This window comes from Equus asinus, chromosome 12 (genome assembly GCF_041296235.1).
Source record: "Equus asinus isolate D_3611 breed Donkey chromosome 12, EquAss-T2T_v2, whole genome shotgun sequence".
Classification (NCBI taxonomy): domain Eukaryota; kingdom Metazoa; phylum Chordata; class Mammalia; order Perissodactyla; family Equidae; genus Equus; species Equus asinus.
In genome coordinates this window covers 9908091-9928803 of record NC_091801.1, presented here as the reverse complement: position 1 = coordinate 9928803, position 20713 = coordinate 9908091, and the positions used below count along the sequence as shown (strand labels likewise).

At 35.3% G+C, this 20713-nt stretch overlaps 1 long non-coding RNA gene across 2 annotated transcripts in view; it reads left to right on the top strand.

Moving 5' to 3' along the window:
• Positions 1 to 1625: 1625 nt before the first annotated feature.
• Positions 1626 to 20713, top strand: part of LOC123283751 (uncharacterized) — a 30982-nt gene continuing 11894 nt past the window's right edge. The window contains exons 1-5 of one of the 2 annotated variants that reach the window (XR_011493116.1): positions 1626 to 5829; positions 15978 to 16101; positions 17659 to 17736; positions 18074 to 18179; positions 19171 to 19223. This is a non-coding gene — a long non-coding RNA (uncharacterized lncRNA). Of the gene's footprint in view, positions 17737 to 18073; positions 18180 to 19170; positions 19224 to 20713 lie in introns of both variants that reach the window. The other variant, XR_011493115.1, reaches the window with a different exon arrangement.

Sequence of the window (20713 nt, the reverse complement as noted above, 5' to 3'; positions counted from 1 at the left end):
CCAGTTCTTTCCAAGCTTCTGAAACACCAATTTCTTCATCTGGCCCTTCAACCCTACGGCTGATAATGATGTTCCATTGTTACTGGTCCCTGGGTTCCCAGCATCTCTTATTGCCTCCTTAATACTTCCTTCATAGGTGTAAATAGTCCCTTCCACAAATTGTCTTTAAACCCTTTAGAGTGTATCTGGAGTTTGTCTTGACCTATTTTGCATTATCCATTTGCATTTGTTTCTTTTCTATCTTTTAATGGTGTTTTTGGAGGATGTGTACATAAACATGTCTATCTATTCTAGAAGTCTATTTTTAAAAAAATCTTCCCTAATAGTAAAACTATAATTTTGTGACAATTATAGATTTGAAATTTACAATGGAATTATTTTTCCCTTATGCCCAAAAGAGGTGCTAATGAGGCTTATCTATATTTTTACACTGATTCCAGTGTTAAGACAGCTGACAATTGTTATATTCTCATGGAGCTTCAAACTGCTGCTCTTTATCATCCTTGTTCCTTCCTCACCGCCTTACTGAATCCACACCTCAAATTATCATACTACTCCCACCAGGCAGGAGTTTTGGCTCTGCTCACTGTCACCCATCAGCACACTTCCTTATCTCTAAAATTTTATGGTAGGGAATTTACAATGGATCTTCCTTCATTCCTGAATGTTAAACAACTAGGGATTTAATCAATGAAAAAATGAATATATACGATGGAAGCACTCTCTCTTTTTTTTCAATTTTGAGCTCTTTTAGAATAAGATCTTTACATCTTTTGTCTTTGTTTCTTCCAGTATTTGACAGACTACTTCATTTATTAGGCCCTCAAGAAAGGTATGTTGGGTTATCAGAGGTCAGAGATCACAAAAAGACTAAACGCAAGGAAACTGTAATAACTTTTCAAAACTTTCTGAAACAGTCCTCCCTCCACTATATGTGGCTTGTATTATAGCTATCCTATAACAGTCCTCCCTCCACTATATGTGGCTTGTATTATAGCTATCCTATAACAGTCCTCCCTCCACTATATGTGGCTTGTATTATAGCTATCCTATAACAGTCCTCCCTCCACTATATGTGGCTTGTATTATAGCTATCCTATTCCAGATTTCTCCCTGATTCCCTTTTACTGGGCTCAAAACAGCTTCCAAACTTCCTTTAGACTGTTACATGTTCTGGGCAAATTGACCTCTACTTGATCATTTCCAAGGCTGATAGAATGATTTTGAGTAATTTGGACTTTTGAAAATGTTCTTAGAGTGAAAGACATGGACACAACTATATGCAGCTTGAATGGTAGTTGGCAATTTTTTCTTCATTTCACCAGATCTTCCATTTTCTTTTATTCAAAACATTATTGAAAAAATTTAAACTCTCTTGAGTTTAATGAGAATTAGTAAATTAAATTTGGTTTCGCTCAACTAAACAGGCAACAGCTAGGTCTCCTTTTCCTTTCTTTTTTCTCTAATTAATATATCTGGTCTGTTTTGTTCTCTGTATGACCAGGTCAGGGTGTTCTCTTTTACTATTAACATTTAGATTATTAGAATCATTTGAGTCTCTTTGATTATGAAAAACCACTGACATAGTTGCTCTCATTTATTTCCAAATGCAGATAGGTGAACGATAACAATTTTTCATAATTATGGTATGAAGAAAACACAGACTCACAAGCAGAGAGACCCTGGGAGAAGTAACTTCCAAATTTTCTAGTCATACTTCTACCATTCTGCTTGTTATTCATTAACTTCATTCTTTCACAAGGCTTTTGTTGATTTGTTGTCATGAAATTGTGATAATGTGTAAGACTATTTATAATTCTGTACAATATTATAAAACCATTTATAATATTTATAATAATTTAATTGCCTTTCTGAGAACTTCACACATAAAATTCTTTGACCCATGTGCCGCTTAAGTCATCCTGATGCCTAATTGTTCTCCCAGAACACACGTCCTGACCCACAATTAGATTGGACTTCTAGAGCCTTATCACTTTGTTACTTCCAAATTTTACTGTGACTCTAGTAGCAAAATAATGATTAAGGGGGAAATTGAATCTGGTAAGCATTATTAAAGTGTAGAAACACAGATGTAATATATTCTTTGAATATGTGAAAATTTCCTGAACTATTCCAAAATTTCATCATTTCAGAATTTGCACATATCATATTCACGTGAAAGTATTCTGTGTACTCATTTTAAAGGTACAACCTGTTAAATACTATCAGCCTTATTCTATTTTAAGTGCATAGTCTGAAATGAACATTGGCAAGATAGGTTGTACAAAAGATCAATTAATTACACGTGTGTGTTGAAAGAACTATAGATTTGGAAAAGATGTTGAAATGTCACACAGTTCATCCACCTCTATTAAAAAAATCTTTTTGGAAGGATAACTCTACTGCTTTTAAAAATTTCATTTATAACATCTCACCTTTAATAAAATTCTTGCCACCACCAACGTGCTTCTAAGTCCTCTTGATTTTTCTTTGAAAATCTTCTCCAAATGGACTTTCCCATTCTAGTTCCACCATCCATATCCTCATATAATTCTTGTCATTCCTATCACTCTTAACTTCACCTGGCTACTCAAATTGATTGCCTACTACACTGAATCAGGACTACTCCTCTCTGATTAGTCTGGTCGTCTAAAGATCATTACAACATTGTATCTTTATTCTTGCTATCCTTTCCAACTGTCCATTTTCCTCCAACATTCTGTCACCCACGTATCCTTCAAGGACCAAGTTAGGCTCCATTTCTTCCTGGAGGCCTTCTGCATCATTCCACCTGAAGTCATTCACTCCTAGCTCTGAGCTCTCACGAAGTCTCAGACTTGATTCCCTTTAATCTTAAATTATTTCTTCATTGTTGCATACATCTTAGAAAAGAATGCAAAGTTCTTGAGAATGGTCAATTTGAGGTCCTTCTATATTACTTCTTCCATAACCTATGAGTCATTTGAAATATAGAATTTTGAGGTCTAACTAATTAAAATATTAAAATGCAGCATTCACATAATTACTATATGAGAGAACACAGGATTTTGAAGAGAATTTGGGGGTTTTCTTACTTTCCCTAAAACTACACCAACTAGAGGAAATGCACATGGGGCATAAAAGTAAAATATAGGCATTATACTTCTAGAGAAAAATTTTCCTCTAAATTGCATCTACTTTCTACCCAGTTAAACTGTATAAGGTAAACTACATAACACAGAAACGTTTTCTTTTTCTTTATTTCTTAAAACTAGAGTTTGAGCTTAGACTAAGCCCTACATAGTTAAACATCTTCTGTTCTTTAAGGACTCACTTATAAGTCCTCTTAACTCTCCAGAGGGTCATGAGAGATTCAAAAGTTAGTCAACCTCAGAAACTCAGGGACCTTCCTACTTTCAAGAATGAAAGCAACGAGAAGTCATTAAAGACTTTTGAACAGAGAAGTAACAGGATGTAACTGATGTTTAGGAAGATGATCACACTTAGAGCATCAGAGGTTCCTTCTGCAGGTGTTATGAGTGTTCAAAATAAGAAGAGATTGGTACCTAAACAAAAAGAGAAAAAGAAAGGATGGATCAAAGAGAGAGTATTATAGAAGGAGCAAAATAACTTTAATAATTTCCTTTGAGGGGAAGATATAGCAGAAAAGATAAATTGTACGAATCCATGATTCTAATATTCTGAGGTTTTAAAAATCTAACTTTGAGAATGATTATATGATGTCATTGGAAGAAGTAGAGGTAGGTTTAATCTCGAGTCACCAAATAAGGAATATTATTTATTTTTCATTTTAAGTACACAGTTTATTGAAAGAATATCTATTATACTGATTATACATATTTTCTTCAGAAGAATACAAATGCGTGCCAGTCAGTTGGGAAAATAAAGTATGGATTAGTCAGTAGAAAGCTAAGTTAGAGTGCTCGCATTTTCTCTGAAATCCAGCTGTTAAACACTATATTCAGAAGGAGTAATTTTGACCTGCTGACTAAATAAATTTAAAAACTGTCCAGCCTATGTTTTACATAGTATACTCTACCTTTTCACAGTCAGGAAAAGAATTTTCCAATAAATATGACAGTTCTCTACAAGAAAAAAATCAATTTAAAAGATATATAGTATGTTTGATGGTACTAAGTAAGACTAATGAGAACAAAATTTAAAGTGATAAAACACATTCTCCCTCCATCCCCACTGGAAGAAACACCTTGCTTGATTATATAGCTTTATATTGTTGATGTGTATATAAACTGCTAGCCTAAAGTATTTGTAAATGATGAAGATTTAAAGCCAATCTAATGTCAGTGTTTAGAAATGGAAGCCTGACAGATATTTGGCCTTAACTTGAATTTTGGCTCTAACCCTAACTATTGTTAAAACAAATTGATAGGCAAAGAAGAAGAACTGGAAATGTTCCTATAATAGTTTTTCCTCCTGGGAAGTAAAGCAAAAGTCACCTCACTTCTGTGGAAATGTGTGGAGCAGATGACGAGTGCCCCACCTTCAATATTTATATCAGAAACTTTACTTGATAGTATGCAATCAAGAAGGCAATGATTTTTTTGATACTTGACAAATCTTTAAACTTTATGAGAAACAAAGTTAAAAATAAAATGACACGAATGGATATACACTTTTCTCGGCATTTTTCAACTACGTAGAACACTTTCCACAAATCTATTGATTGGATTTGCGGTGGAGTCAGGTGAGAAGTGAGACTGACAATGGCATCTCTGGATGTGGTCTCTGATAGATCCTCATTCATTGTAATACACTATAGTGAAAAGTTTAGCTTGAAATAATACAGTGGAAGGTTCATCTTAAGATTTACCGATTGGATTCAATTTGAATAACTTTAACGACCTTGTATACCAATTTCACAATAAACTGTTTTTATAGAGAGTGAAATTATTATGTAATAGCTAAATTTCACACTAGTTGTATTATTGTTATAATAGTTAAGTGGTTTTCCTTATACAATTCTCCAAGTATTTTTTGTGTTATTGCCAACAATTGCAGATCTTATGCATATTTTTAAAGAATCTCTTAAGAAGAGTCCCTAAAAATTAGAGAAACTTAGATCTATGTGCATAATAGATGAACTATAATGGTCCAGAATAATGTATTTTAAGAGTTATAAAGCTACAGCCATATATTTAATACCAATGCTCATAGCCTACTAACAGTTAGTATGTTTATCCAGGTTGGACATACAAATAAGATTACTGCACTTTTGGTCATGCTCAATGTCTCTAACCACTTGTCAGAAAATTAAAATGTAACTTGGCTATCACACAAGCAAAGTAAAGTAAAATATTAAGATAATTCTACTTGTAATAATTTTTTAACTTTCTTTTCTCTTGGCAAAGACTTACTTTCTTCTTAAAGTCCAGTTGAAAACCCTCCTCCTCCCTGATTTACTCCAGTACTTATGCTCTTTTTGAGTCAATGTTCACTTCCTTATGCTCTTTGGTATAGTCTGTAATTTTTTTTAACATGTAGATTCTTTCCTGAACATATGCCATTTGAGGTTTACCTATAATTTTATTTATGAGTGTGTTGTAGATAGTGAAGTTTCCCTATCTTTGCTGCAAGACAAGAACTCCATGACTATTTTTAGCCAAGGGAGTGTGAACGGCAGTGGGATCTATGACTTATGGGTTGGAGAATTTAAGAACTGACTAGGCAACTCTATGTTACTTCTTCCCTGGGTGTAGAAACCATGAAAATCTCATGTGAAGCTGACTGCATCTCAGAATAAAAGGGATCTGGATTCTTGAGACATCAGATATGGGAGAACCTGCACTATCCCACACTGGGTTTGCATGAGTAAGAAATAAATTTCTAATGTGTTAAACCATTGAACTTTGGGGATTTCTCTTCATGGTAGCCCACAATATGCTTCTATATCCCTAGTTTCTGCCTATCTTTCTAAATTCTGTTTCTTATCTCTCACAAAGTAACTACATAAAGGATGTAAATAATAATAAATCATTTTTTGGAAACTTTAGTTTAAAATAACTATTAGAATGAAATGTCATTCTTACCCATTTTATTTTGTAGACTTTGATACAAAGTCCATTCACATATACATTTATTAATTCAGCAAATTATTTGTTGAGTGTCTATTATGTGCCAGGAACTGTCTGCCTTGGGTCCTGGTAATATAGCAATGAATGAAAGTGATAAAAAAAGATCTGTTCCCATGAATCTTAAATTCTACTGTTAGAGATAGTAAATAATATAGTGATGTCAAATATATATGCCAAGGAAGAAAAAAATAAAGCAGAAGATGGTGATGAGACAAGATTATTGACTTAAATCTTAGAATAAGTGGCCAAAGAAGACCTCACTGAGTTCAAAATGACTTTATTCAAAATGACTTTTGAATAAAGACCTCAGGAAATAGGGGAACTAGCCTTGCAGACAACTGAGGAAAAACCTTCAGGCAGAGGATGTAGCGTGTGTAAAGGTGAGAGTATCTCTGGGCTATGTGATAAACAACAAGGACACCAGTGCTACTGGAGCAGTGTGAACCGGGTAAAAGGAGGAAGCAGGAGTTGCCATATTTAGAGAGGTATTAGGGACCTCAGATCACTGAGTGCCTTGAAATCACTGTAAGGACTTTGGCTCTCAGTCTTAGATGGAGGACTGTTGCAGGGTTTTGATCAGGGGAGTGACGTGATATGAATTAGGCTTTAATAGACTCACTCCGGTGCTGTGTTGAGAAGAGACTGAAGAATGATAATACTGAAACAGGAAGACCTGGAGGAGGCTAATTGAAATAATGCAGATGAGAGATGCTGGTGGCTTCAATCAGGGTGATAACAGTGATGAAGTGGAGAAGTGATAAAATTCTGAATATACTGTGGAATTAGAGGCCACAGGATTTATTATCAGTCTAGCTATGGGGTGAAAGAAAGTTGAGTCAAGAATGACAACATGATTGTTAACTTGAATGACTAAATGGACAGCGTTGCCATTGACTAAGATGGGGAAGACTGTAGGAGGAGCAGTTGTAGAGGAATATCATAGAGCAGTTTTGGATGTGTTCAGTTTGAGGGATAAATTAAATAACTAAGTGGAGATGCCAAGGCTCTTGAAAATATAAATATAATTCCTGGAGGAGTCCAGGTAGGAAATAAAAATTGGGGAGTTGTCAGCGTAAATATATGCAAGCCATAAATTGGGTGGCACCGTCACTCTAATGACTGAATAAAGAAAAGGCTCAAGGACTGAGGCCAAGAACATTCCCAGATTTATAAGTCAGAGATGAAAAAAAAACCCCGAAAACCAGCAGAAGACTTTGAGGAGGAGGGGCCAAAAAGGCAGCCGAAAATCCTGAAGAGGGTGATGTTTTAGAAGCTACGATGAAAAAGAGAAAAAGAAAATTTTGAGGAGAAAATGATTAACTGTGTCAAATACTGCTGACTGATGAAACAGGATGAAGTCTGAAGAATGACTATTGGATTTAGCAAAGTGAAGGTCATTGCTGAGGTTGGTAATGCTTTCTTTGTAGCACTGATAGTGGAACCTAATTTAGCAGATTCAAGAGAAAACAAGAAAGAAGAAATAGAAGACAGCTATGCATAGATTCTTTCTAAGAGTTTTCTCATAAAGCTGGAGGTAAGATACAGATGAGCTAGATGAAGGAATTGGGTCTAGGCAGGTTTAATTTTTTTAAAACATAGTTGAAATGGTAGCTTGTTGCATCCTGATGGAATGATCCAATGGAAAGAGAAAAGCTAAGAATGCAAAGAAAGAGTAGAAAATTGTGGGAGTCAATTAATGGCAAGTGGGAGGGGTGCTTTACTTATGAGCATTCAGAGTTCAGCCACAGTAACAGTAGAGGACGCAGTGCTATCAATACAAATACAGGCAGCGAGTTAAATGTAGTGAAGACAATTTACGTAAGTTCTGTTTTTACTGTTTCTATATTCTCACCAAAGTAGGAAGCAATGTCATGAGCTCAGTGTGAAGAAATTTGAATAGATTTTGGGAGTGTGAAGAGAACAATTAGCTAAGACAATAAGTGAGAAAATGGATTAGATAAATATAATGTTATTTCTAAGCAGGCTTAAAGATCCACTTAAATTTTGTCATCACAATAGACCAGTCAGCATTATTGTGTATTTTTTCCAGCCAGGTTTAGCTTCAGAGGTACTGGGTAGAGCTGGAAAATTGGATTTAACCAGGGTTTTTCTCAAGCAAGAGGGAGGAATTAAGAGAAAGATGTATTATAATAATTCACCATAAATTTAAACTGGGTAAATAGTAAAGAAAGGACATGAAGGGAGGAAGGAACAGTGAATAGTTGGTAGAATAAATGAATTGAAAATTCTGATGAAGTCCAAAGATTGTTAGAGATAGGTGTCAGAGGAGTTAGCTGGAACATACAAATGATAATAGAAAGCTAGGTGTGTTAAATTGAGACAGAGAGTTTGTTTTCATTGGAAATGTCAAGGTCAATTGGTGTTGAATAGCTGCTGTAGGGTGGAGAACAAGATCATTGGATGAATGAGGTCAAGGATTCGAGAGATCAGGATATTGACTTCAGCGTGGAACTTGAAATCCAAGAAGAAGGACAGGTGTGGAAATGGAGAAAACATCGGTGAGCGAGGGGCTAAAATTTCAAAGAAAGGGGTAGTTCACTGGGGAGTGTTAGATGACTACAAAATGTGGGTATAGTGGTCTAGAAGCAACAATGTGGAGCAAAAAAGTCATCAATTTCATTTCTAGGTCTGGAGACAGAAGGCGTATGGAAAAAGAACATATTACTTGAATAGCTTCTTGGAAGCAATGTCACCGGAGAGCCAAGTTTCATTTAAGACAAGTAGGAGATGGGAACTTTCACAAAAGTAGTTTAGTATAAACTTTAAAAGTTGTTCTCTAATGATTGACTTTGAGGTCCAGAGTGTTAAAATTTCGAAGATGGATAAGGTTAGGAAATAAGTTCAGAAGAGATAGAGGTGAGGCTACAGCTGGATGGGGATTTGTCCTGGGCTAGCAGGGATAGGAAGATGCCATTAGTCCTGGTGTTCCAAAGTCAGTGAGAGCCAGCCTGTGACTGCTGATGGGCGAGAAGACTGCGAGTGGGAAGCAGGGAATCCTGGAGCAGTAACAGGGAGGATAAGTATTGGCGGCACTCCACCGACTCCTGCTCATAGAGCATTTGAGTCCCGCAGAGGAGCGGCAGGGGCGGTTGGCTAACTCTTGCTGATGGTGGCATGCAGAGGGAATTTATGCCAAGACCATAGTCTCTCTCTTGATATGTCGTGAGTCCAGGTGCTTTGACAAACTGAATTCAGCAAAGCTCATTAAGTAAGTAAAGCTGAAGACCAGAATGTGGTCAACATTATTTCTTTGCCCCAAACTATAACCTATAAAGTTAAACTGCAACCTCTCAAATTTGTCTGAAATGTATGCCTTAGGTTATCTTTCTTGTCCACCTTTGTCTATATTCAGCAGTAAGAATTCTGCCAACCAGAGAAGCAGAGCAAAAGCGGGACATTACCTCAGCATGGCTCAATGAGCAATGTGTAGGTCAGTGCCTGGGATCTGAACCCACGAACCCCAGGCAGCCAAAGCGGAGCCCACAAACTTAACCACTATGCTACAGGGCCAGCTTCATCTCACTTTTAATTTAGTATTGTTACTTCATTCTTATTTCTAGTGTGTAAGCAATCTCATTTTCCTTGTTCTAGTCTAATTTCTAATTTGGTGTTCTATTAATTTTCATTTATTTTCACCTGTAATCATTCTGACATATTTATAATTCTTAGGATAAGTCCTCATTTAAAATAATTCACCATCAAGCACTGGTTATTTTTATTTACTATTTATTTGTACCTACAGTAAAATTCACTGTTTTTGATGTACAGTTCTACGAGTTTTGACCACTGCATAGAAACATGCAAATATCACCACAGTCAATATACAGAACAGTTTCATCATTCCTAAAAATTCTCCCATGCTGCCCTTTATAGGAAACCTCTTCACCACCCCTAACCCCTGGCAACCACTGATATGTTATGTGTCCCCATAGCTTTGACTTTTCCAGAATGGAAATCTAATCAGAATGTCATTGGTCTTTATTCATGACAGAAATTACACTCATCTAATTTTTCGAGGCAGACATTTCAGAATCATCCTAAACAATTCCTTCTTCAGACTCCACATCTAATCAATTATTATGTCTTCCTTAATATTTCTGGAATTTCTTCCTCCCTTTCAATGATCTAAGAGAAGTAAGAAAGGGAAGCTACTGGAGTTTCACATTTGCTAAGTATGGTTTTGAAATTGATGATCATTATACTTTAGTTTTACTTGGGACTTTTCCTTAGAAGGCATATTTTATAGATCTGTTTTGTAGGCTTATGTTGGTGTTAGGAGAAAGAGTTGAGAAAGTTTCTGACAGAGAAATGTAAATGTAGGCTGTAGCTTTCATTTGGAAAGGAGTGTACAAAAGAAATAATTTGTTAAAGTAAAAATGTATTCCTGGGGTGGGTAGAGATCTTAAGAACAGAGACTAGCATGTCTGTAAAGGTATGTTGAGTACTCCAGTAACAGGGCCGCATAAGATGAATGGTGAGGAAGCAGAAAAACTCATCTGTTGGTTTTAAATCCTAATAGACTAGATTATCAGAATCTCTCTCAATTTCCAATTTTACCAATTCCAATTCACCTGTATCAGTCTTATGTGGTACCTTTTGAAGTACTGACTGCTCATGCCATGGGCCTCTACTGCACCACATACAGGTTCCATCCTCTAGTATGAAATCAGTTCATTTATTAACTAAGTAAAACATATTATTGTTTTACATCCCCTTCTTTTTTACTATATATTGATTCTAGAATTAGTTGAATTAAGTTTTGGGATGAGATTCACTCTAAATACAGTGAAAGTTAGTACGATTTTATTCATTTTTAGATGATAGAATTGGGTTAGGTTGGTTGACGTAAAAATATGGAGAGCACCATGTTCCATTCTTCTAACAAGAAGGTACACTGAAGTCAAATGTATAAATAAACCACATCTTCTCTATGGGGAGGGGGTGCAGACGTAAACCCCCTGAAAGGAGTCTCTGAAAGAGTTCATTTTGAGAACTGCTGTTCTCCATGATATTTTTGACATTCCGCAAGTCCAAGTAGTGTTGAGAGTACATGAAGGTTTAATTCAGACAGTGTGTCTTAAAATCTGAGTGTTATAGGGAGATAAGAACAGAAGAAAAGCAAGACCATTAAAGCAAGTTTTACATTTAGATTTTTCTTTTAGCCCAGTGTTAGATTTGGGTCACCATTTATTTAGGGATCAAAAACAAGTGACTTATTACAGCATCATCTGTTTGAGTCTTTGAACCTCTAGTACAACTCTAACCCTAACTCGCAAACAGGTGCTTGCACCTTTGAATAGGTGGCCCGGGAGGGAAGGGAAATGATAATCAGGGAAAGAGTGAGAGGTCCAACGGTAGGACGTAAAGTTGTGAGTCCTGACCACCCGCCCTCATCCAAGTCCGCGGTCCTCACCGCAGCAATTGGTGAACAGCAGTTTCTCCTTTAATTCACCTATTTATTTCCTATCAAGTATTAACCCTCTTTATTTCAGTTCTGTTCGTCAAACGCTCATTGAGGCCCTACTCTGTGACAGGCATTCTGCCAGGTAGGACAGATACAAAGATAAATGCCAGACACAGTTAATCCTTTGAATAGGTTATTTCAAATGCAGTTCAGAGAAATTTCAGTTGATGGAGCAGAGAGGGATTAAAAATTAGTACGTCTTTTTTTTCCTCCCTAAAATATTGGTTTAGAAAAGCAAGAGGAAAAAACACCTGAGAAAGAGACAATATGTAAATATGTTTGTATTCAGGTGGTGCAATTCAGTTATCCTGTTCTCTCATCTTTGAGACCTTAATTTCTGTGTTTGTTTTATAGAGTATCGAGCTTCCTTTCTCACATCTATTATATTAGGAAAGAAATGAGAGATGAATGGGCCAGATAGGAAGTAAAGAGGAGATAGCAAGTGTGTATATTAAAGGTTAATGGGAAAGAAGATAGGAGATTAAGTTAGAATTGAGAGGAAGTGTTGGTGGAGTACTGAGAAGGAAATGGAATGGGACTGGCATCTGTTAAGAAAAAAAGAAGAGAAGAGACACAGGAGCAACCAGAAAAGAAAAGAGATAGAAGCACATATTGAGAGAATTTTTCAAAGGAGAAATCTTTAATCAATTTTTGTTTATAGCCAATTTTTAATGCTACTGCTATTTTAGATTTAAACTTTCAATTCAGATACAACGTGTCTGCTACTGTGTAGGAGGCATAGTTGTGGGGAGAGCTGAAAATAAAGACAGCGTTATTTTATTGTGGAATGCACCAATCACATATCTGGTGACATACTATTGAAATATATTATAGATAATAAAATATAAATAATTATGTAATATTTATATAATAGATATTACATTTAAAATATTACTCAATAAAAGTCTATAAAGAAAAGGTTTTTATGTCCTTGCTGAAACCATGTACTAATAATGTGCTGCTGACCTCTCAAAACAGGAATGATTTAGAAATGTAAAAGCTTATTTCCAGTTCTAGTTTTTGCAAAAGCTGTAGTCAAAGACTAGAAGCACTTATAGCCCTAAGGTATAACGTTGAGAACAATCTAAATTTTAAAAAACAAAGCATAAAATGGATCTTGTGCTCTGGGAAATGTGTGTAAGTGGACTGTCTCTTAATTGCAACCAGCAATTCATACGAAGGGAATGTAACGGACTTAATCGTATTACACCTACGAGGCATGAGGTAATGGGGCTTCTGATGGATGAATACAAAGGAAGACTGGAAAGCAGGTCTGTATCAGAGCATCTGCAGCATTCCTCAGGGAACAAGAGGGCCTGAGGAAAAGAGCTGGTGCCCTGGGTGCTCACGGCATCCAGGGTTCTGTAGCACAATTCGTAACATCCCATGAGGCTGAGTGACAGGATCCACTGACACACAGCTCTCTTGCCTGGACTGCAAGTTCCTTGTACAGAGAGCCTTGTTCAAGCTGTGAGTGCAGCTCTTAAAATCTTTAACCTTGAACTAGTTACTTACCCTCTCTTTGCCTCAGTGTCCATATCTGTAGAATTGAGGTAACAGTAGTAACAAATTCATAGAGTTGTTAGAAAGATTATGTAAGTCAATAAAAGTAAAGTGCTCAGTGCTTGGCACATGGTGCCAAATAAGAATTCGCTAGAATATAAACTCCACAAAAGTATGGCTTTTTTTCTCCGTCTAGTTTATTGCCTTGTCTTCAATATCTTCTATCTAATGGGTGGTCAATGATATTTGTTGAAAGAACAAACAAATATGATATCTTATGTAGCTTTTTTAAAGGTGAGATCATGAAATACAGAAAAAAATATTTTGGCCTATTTAGCATTTGTATATTCTATTAGAAATTAATAAATTTGTACTCTGTTATATGCTTTGGTCTAAGATCAGTTACCTTGCATACATAAACCAGGACCTGATCTCTCCTGGAAAATTGGTATAATACAGTTTTCGAACCTGTGAAAATGAGAATTCCACTGGACTGAGATGGTTAATACAATGGTTGAGAGAACTTGGAATCTTAGACCTACCATTTACCATCTGCGTGATTGGGGCTGAACCTAATCTCTCATATATTTCCACATCCATAATATGGGACTACTAATCCTGCTTATCTTAGAGTATTCCTTTTTGAGAATAAAATGAGATAATTTTGTATAAAGTGCTTGGCAGAGTGTGTAGTCTGTAGCATAAGCTCTAAGAAAATTTATTCCCAAACATTTTATGAATTCATTTACCAATCCAGGCAACATTTGCTGAAGTACTTGTCATGTCAGGTATGCAAAAAACAGGCAAGATATGGTTCCCATCCCCAGGAACTTCCAGTGGAGCAATATAAGGGGACAAGTAAAAAGGCAATGACCTGATAGAGGAAGTGCTCTCGTAGAGAGAAAACAGGGGGTTTTAGGAGCACACAGAGATGGAACTTCAATCAATAGTGAGTGGGATGGAGAAAGTAAAAAGAAGGCTTTAGAGAAGGCCTGTCTGAGCTAAGACTTGAAGCAAGAGTAGGTTTAGGCAGCAGATGGAGGCAGCAACAATGTTATGAAGCTGGGGAAGAGAGAAACAATTAAAGTTGTTCAGTAATTTGTAAATTACTTGGACTAGCTGAGGAATAGAAACATGGAATACTGCTTATATTTCCTCTTGAAAATAATAAGAGCAACAACATATATTCTTTAGAGGTCATAGGCTTTATATGTTGTATCTCTTGAATTCTCACCCAAAATTCCAGGAAGAGAGAAAGGCAGGTAGTATTTGCTGCATTCTGTAGATAAAGACGCTCAATTTGATTTTAGAGGCTGGTTTATGGGCATGTACCTTTTCTTGGAAGTGAAAACTGAGACTGATTCTTCTTGTATTCAGCTTCTGGTGAGCCCTAGCTAGCGAGGAGAGAGAGCTGTCACTCGATTTCACGTTTTAGGGTAACGGTGCTTGGCAAAGTATTATCTTGTCATTGCCTCTAGTACTTGCTTTATCGTCTCAGTCATATGTGAAATGAGCGTCTGCTAATGAGTGTCATTTAAAAAGTTCTACTAAATGTAGGGTTAAAAATCCCGTGCCTGGTGTGACATGGTATTCAATATGAGTTTGTTGAGTGAATGACTCCGTAACAATTGGAATCCTTATTAGTAGAGTTGTTCCAGAAATCTTTTTTGCAGATACAATAAACAGTTTTCTCAATTACATTTACATACAAATTACTTGACTAGCAATATATTTTGAAATTTCAGCATTTTATTCAAATTCTGTATTATAATAAGACTACTGTTTGTTAATTAATAAAGTAATTAATTCATTTGGTCATGAAGTATTTAGCACAGGCCTAATATGTGCGAGGCATTGTGCGAAGTACAACACATATCGTCTGATCTAATCTTCACAACAACCCCTTGAGAATGTTCTATTATTTTCTCCACTTTTTACAGATAAAGAAACTCTCAGAGAGAAGTAAAAATATGCCCTAAATTACCACAGCTAGCAAATGGCAGAGCTGCAATGTCAAACCAAGATTGATCTTCCTCCAGAGCCCACTGCAATTCAGTTTTAGGATGTTATAACTATTCATTATATTTGCATCTGTTGTTTTTGTACGATTTTGTCTAATATGAATTTTCTACATGAATCATGCCTTCTTTAAACTTGGATATACCTTTCCTTAGAATATAGGATTAAGAATGAACATTTTTTATTTTAATATACTATTTGCTACTCAGTTTATTGATATTTTATAAATTGTTTATGTACTTTCTTAGATGTTTATATAGAACATTCTTCTGTAGGATCATTCATCAGAATCCCTTTCAAAAACTTAAGATTTCAGTTTTTGGTTGCTTGCGTGTTATTTCTTAAACATTTACTGATAACGTGCATTTCCTTACAGATTAAAGTAATGACTTAAATTTGCTTTACTTTGATATGATCAGATTTTTACCTTATTAAATACAAATATTTTCGTCTCACAAAGACTGTATTTTCATCTTTGTATTTGTATTCAAATTTGTATTCAAGGGTTATAATGCTATTGGGGAGCACCAGTATATTCTTGGTTTTAGTCTGAATAAAAAAAGACCAAAATAGTATGTAATCATTGAGTCTTGGCATTTGAGGGTGGTGGCAATAAAGCGTTGGTTTAAAATGTCATCTGTCTTCTTTTGTTTTGTAGGACTAAGACAGGAACTTCCTTTAGATCAAGGCTGAAGCATGGGAATAGGGTTAAAACTCAAGCATCCTTTTCTGTTTCATAACATTATCTTACACTTCTGTTTCTAGAGTTTCACTTTTATTTATTTATTTTTTAGTGTATTGGGCAAAAAGGGAGCATTTATAATTATAACTTTTGTTATGTTCATGTAACTCATAAAGTTATGTTTGCTTATTTTCAGTTTCTTTCCAGAATGCGATCTTCAGAGAAGCACAGGATGGCTTTAGGTGTACCTCACCACCTCTAGGAAGATATCTGTGGCTGCCTTTGCTGTAAATGCGTCCCTGTTTATGACTGGAGCATGGGTAGAACTCTGATCATTTGCTATCCAGGGGACAGGCTGAACAATTATGAGGCTCTGATTAATATCATTGATGCTTTAATGGCCCATTTTATATCCTGAACACTGGGGGGAAATACATTCTCTTCTATAAGGACTGTGGTTCTTATGATTCACTTAGCATAGATAGCAAAGAGCATGAACGATCTCTTGTCTCACAAGAAGAAATGGGGACCGTATAATGCCAGCTGCATATATTACTGAACTGTTACAGAGGAGAGGAAATTGCCCAGTCGGAATAGATATGTCTCTGTAGCCTTGTGTCCGCATTCTAATAGCCACAGAGTTTATCTTAGTCTGAATGGAGGTCTAAGTTATTAATTGTTTTAATGATTTCATTGATTTCTGTTAATCTAGGTAATGTGCCTTACTAAATTCGGTAGTTTATTTTGCTTTTCAATTAACCTTTTACTTTTGTTATATCATTTTTTATTAAAAACAAAGGTTTTATCTGCATTTTAATGATACGCCTATCTTAGCGTATTATGAATTATATTTGGCTATCTGTACTGCAATTTTCATGAATACTTCAGAGTAATGGCAGACCATAATGGGTCAGTATTTTATTACAGGTTATCACTGATACAAAACACTCTTAAAAGTCATTTGAATAAATGCTAGAATCCCTTATGTATAAGCGAAATATTTTTTAAAGAAAGTTTTGTATTTTTTAAGAATACAACCATAGAAGAAATGCGATACTTTGGCTTTCAATTTTCAAATTTAAGAATGATCCCATTATTTCAGCTTAAATAAAAACTATTTTAATTTTGTTCAATTAAGAGATACAAAAATATGTTATAAACTCTTTAAAAATTTAAAACAGTGTTTCAAAGAGTATATTCCAAAAGAAAGGATGCAGTATGTGCACCTTGACTGTGTTCATAAAGTATTTCACTGATTTACATAGATTATTTGATATTCAAATACTATCTGCCTAATTAAAGTCTTCATTTGTTTTGGCAGATGTAAAGTTTTCTGCGTGTTCATAAAAACATCAGTGAAATGGCCATGCTTCACCTCATTAGTGAAAGGATGCTGAAGTCTGTTCTCTACTCTTCATTTCTGGGGAGTCACATTCACACATAACTTTTGTACCAATTAAAAACTGTTAATGGCAAAACATTGTAATTGATTAGTCTTTGTATGTTTACAGCTCACTTTAATTGCTGAAAAACGCTATTTGTCAGTTTCATGTTCTATTGACAATGCTATTGATTTATCTGAATTTGGCTTTGTCTTGTCTCTCGTACATAAAACTCACATATGCAGTTCAAATGGGAAATGACTGTATTGATTTCCTTAACTTGAGCCCAAATGCTAAAGATTTTTGGATAAGCTTTCTCATTACTTAAGCCAAAATCAATAAGAAAGAGCGTCTTTTAATGAAAGAGCAGTTTGAGCAACGTACTTCAGAAATAGGGTCCTGTTCATTCTTTGCTTTACACATCGATCTCCCAGGTTCCTTAAGTGAGGTCCAATTGGTTGACATTGTGGTTTGTCTTTGTGTGTAAACTTGCAGCTTCAGAGAAGAGAAGATGAGCTACAGAGACAGTGGAAAGAAACTCTCTCGCTGAGAAAGAAGATAGTCCACCAGCAGGTATAAAAATCTAGTGTTGAAATGTAGCACACCTTACAAATATATCAAATAATTCTTACATCTTTCAAGTTCACGCTTATGTATTTTACGATTGCACAATATTTTAAAAATTTCTTCAGTGGCTCATCTTTTTAATATCTATACTTGCATGTCATGTACATTTATACCAACCTTATTTTAATATTTGCTTTGACTTCAGAAAACTTCTCCTCATTGCTACAGTTTCTTTATGGAGTGCAAAATAATTCGCTGAAACATCAGGTCATTTTAAAAATAACTTTTTCTTAAGTGATGTTTTATCTTAATTTTTTTTTGTTAAATTTCCCATTTTCTGCAGGAACACAAGCATTGAAAGTGAGCTACAGAAATAAAGTGCCCATTCTGAGGAACAACGGAATGAACTGAATGCATAAAACAAGTTATATGGACAGGCCAAACGTCAGGTACTGTACCATGATATCATTAACTTCCGTGAACTACATAAATTAAGCTGATTATGCCTTCACTTAATTAACTGAGAATGACCTATTGATGTATAGACCGAGTTCGCTAGAGACCGCTTGCTGCACTGTACTTAATTTATTGGTTTTCAATTAGTTCTTCTCTTGCCTGTGATTGTTGGAAAAAAAAATGTACGTTTATATCTATGTCCTATCATTTGTTTTTATGTACAGTGAGTTCTATTTAAAATTTTATCCTGAGTAGTGTTTTTTCTTTGCCAACAATGCTTAAGTCGATTTGAGTCATTGTTTTCTCATTGTTACATATAATTTGGTTTCCAGAATGAAATATGCAGATTAATTCATCTTGTTAGTGTTGTGCTACTATTAAATTATCTTTATACGTGATCTCTTATATTCACTATATCGTGCTTCAAGAACTATCTTGCTTTAATTACATTTTGAAAATTATTTTTTACCAAATTTGCTGCTAAGCTATATTTTTGTGGAGCAATCTCAGGGAAGAAAGATCTTAGGTAAACATTAGATTTTGGAAAATTTTCTCTAGAAACTTAACTTGAGAGATTTCTTTAAAGTGGAAAGATTATGGTATGGATGGTTGTTCTCAATGTTTTGTGCATAGCAGAACTAATGTATTTGAGAATATCTGCAGGCAAAAATTTATTCTTCAAATTTTGACCTTTTATATACTGATTTTTTGAGAGCTGTTATATCTCAATATGTTACCCTCTATTATGTAGTAGTTTTCATAATCGACTAACCAAAAGATATTTTTGCAATCATTCTTATGTTCTCAATATCTAAACATTAGAACATTAGGCTAGTGGCTGGTAGTCTGATTTTAGGCATTATAATTATTTTACTTACTTACTATTGATAGTTGTAATAAGGTCAGTCAAAAGATAAGTAAACTAAATATAGAGAAAGCATGTAGCCTTGCTTTGGTAATTTCCTTTTTCTCTTCCAAATTTAGGTCCTCCTCTGAGAATGGAGTTAATAATGGAACTTGGTCTTAGGATGCCTGAGGTACTTGCCAACTCTTATTGGTATAAGTATTACTTGTGGTATAAGCATTACTTGTTCTGGAAGTTCAGAGAGCTAGAAATTCCTGTGGATTTGAGTAGTTAGAGATAGATTAAAGATTTAATAGCTCCTACAAGACATACATGGGTAACATTATAATTGATAATCCATGTTAAAAGTTTATGCAGAATTTAATTAATACTGTAGGAGCTTGTGGGCATATGAGGATTTAACATTCTCATTATTTGTGAATAACCCTGAAAGCTCATAAATAGCTGTAGTAATGTGTGTGACACAAATTTGAATCTCATATCCTGTGCACATATCCTACCATCAGAAGAGTAATTTAGCAGCCATATTCAAGGAAGCATCTGTTTTCCACAGATTTTTATATAGGCAATGATTCTCATTGAGAATTTGACTGACCTACTTCAACTCTTAGCTATATTTCCCTGAATTTTAGGAAAGAAATTGTTTGCCATCGCAGAATTTGTGAATTAGCGGATTCAGAAAAGACTTGGAATCTCATTTGGAAATATCAAAAGACTATTCTCGCTTGAAAGTCTGATGTATATTTACGTGAGAAAGTAGCAAGACAAGTCAGAGGGAGAAAGTCAAATACCATATGATCTCACTCATAAGTAGAAGATAAAAATGACAAAAAAACACAACACATAGCATTGGAGATTGGACTGGTGGTTACCATTGGGGAAGGGGGGAGAGGGGAGGGGATAAAGGGTGATTAGGGTCACATGTGAGGGGATGCACTATAATTAGTGTTCGGGTGGTGAACATGATATAATGTATACAGAATTTGAAATACGATGTACATCCGAAAAAAATAAAAATTAACAAAAAAACAAAACTTATGTTTGGGGAAGACTATATCAGAAATTCACTTTTAGTTTGGTAATGTATGAGGATTCTATTGGACACCAAAGTAGAGAGGTTGTATATGGGTCTGTGTGTGTGTGCGTGCACATATGCACGTATGTGTTTGGGTGTGTATGTGTGTATGACTGAAGTGTGCAGGTGAAATTTTGAATTGGAGATGTAAATTAAGAAATTGTTAGCATATAGACTGTATTGAAACCAAGAGAAGGAATGGGATGACCAACAAGTAAATGCTAAGAGAAAAGTGAAGAGAATCAAACAGAGGCCTAGTTGGTTTCAATATTAAGCATCAAGGATATGAGGAACCAGGAAAGAAACTAAACAGCCAGTGATATCGTTAAGAAATCCATGGGAGTCAGGAGCTTTAGAAGCCAAGTGAAAAGAAATATTTCAAGGGAAGAGAAGTGATCACCTGTGTTAAATGCTGCTTATAGTCAGTAAGATGAGAGCTCAAACATGACTGTTAAACTTCGATATGCAGAAGTCATTGGTAATCTTGACAAAAGCAGTGCGTGTTTATCCTGATTGCAATGATCAACACAGCAGAAAAGATGATAATGTAGGAAATAGAGAGAATAATTGCCAGAACAATGTCTTGA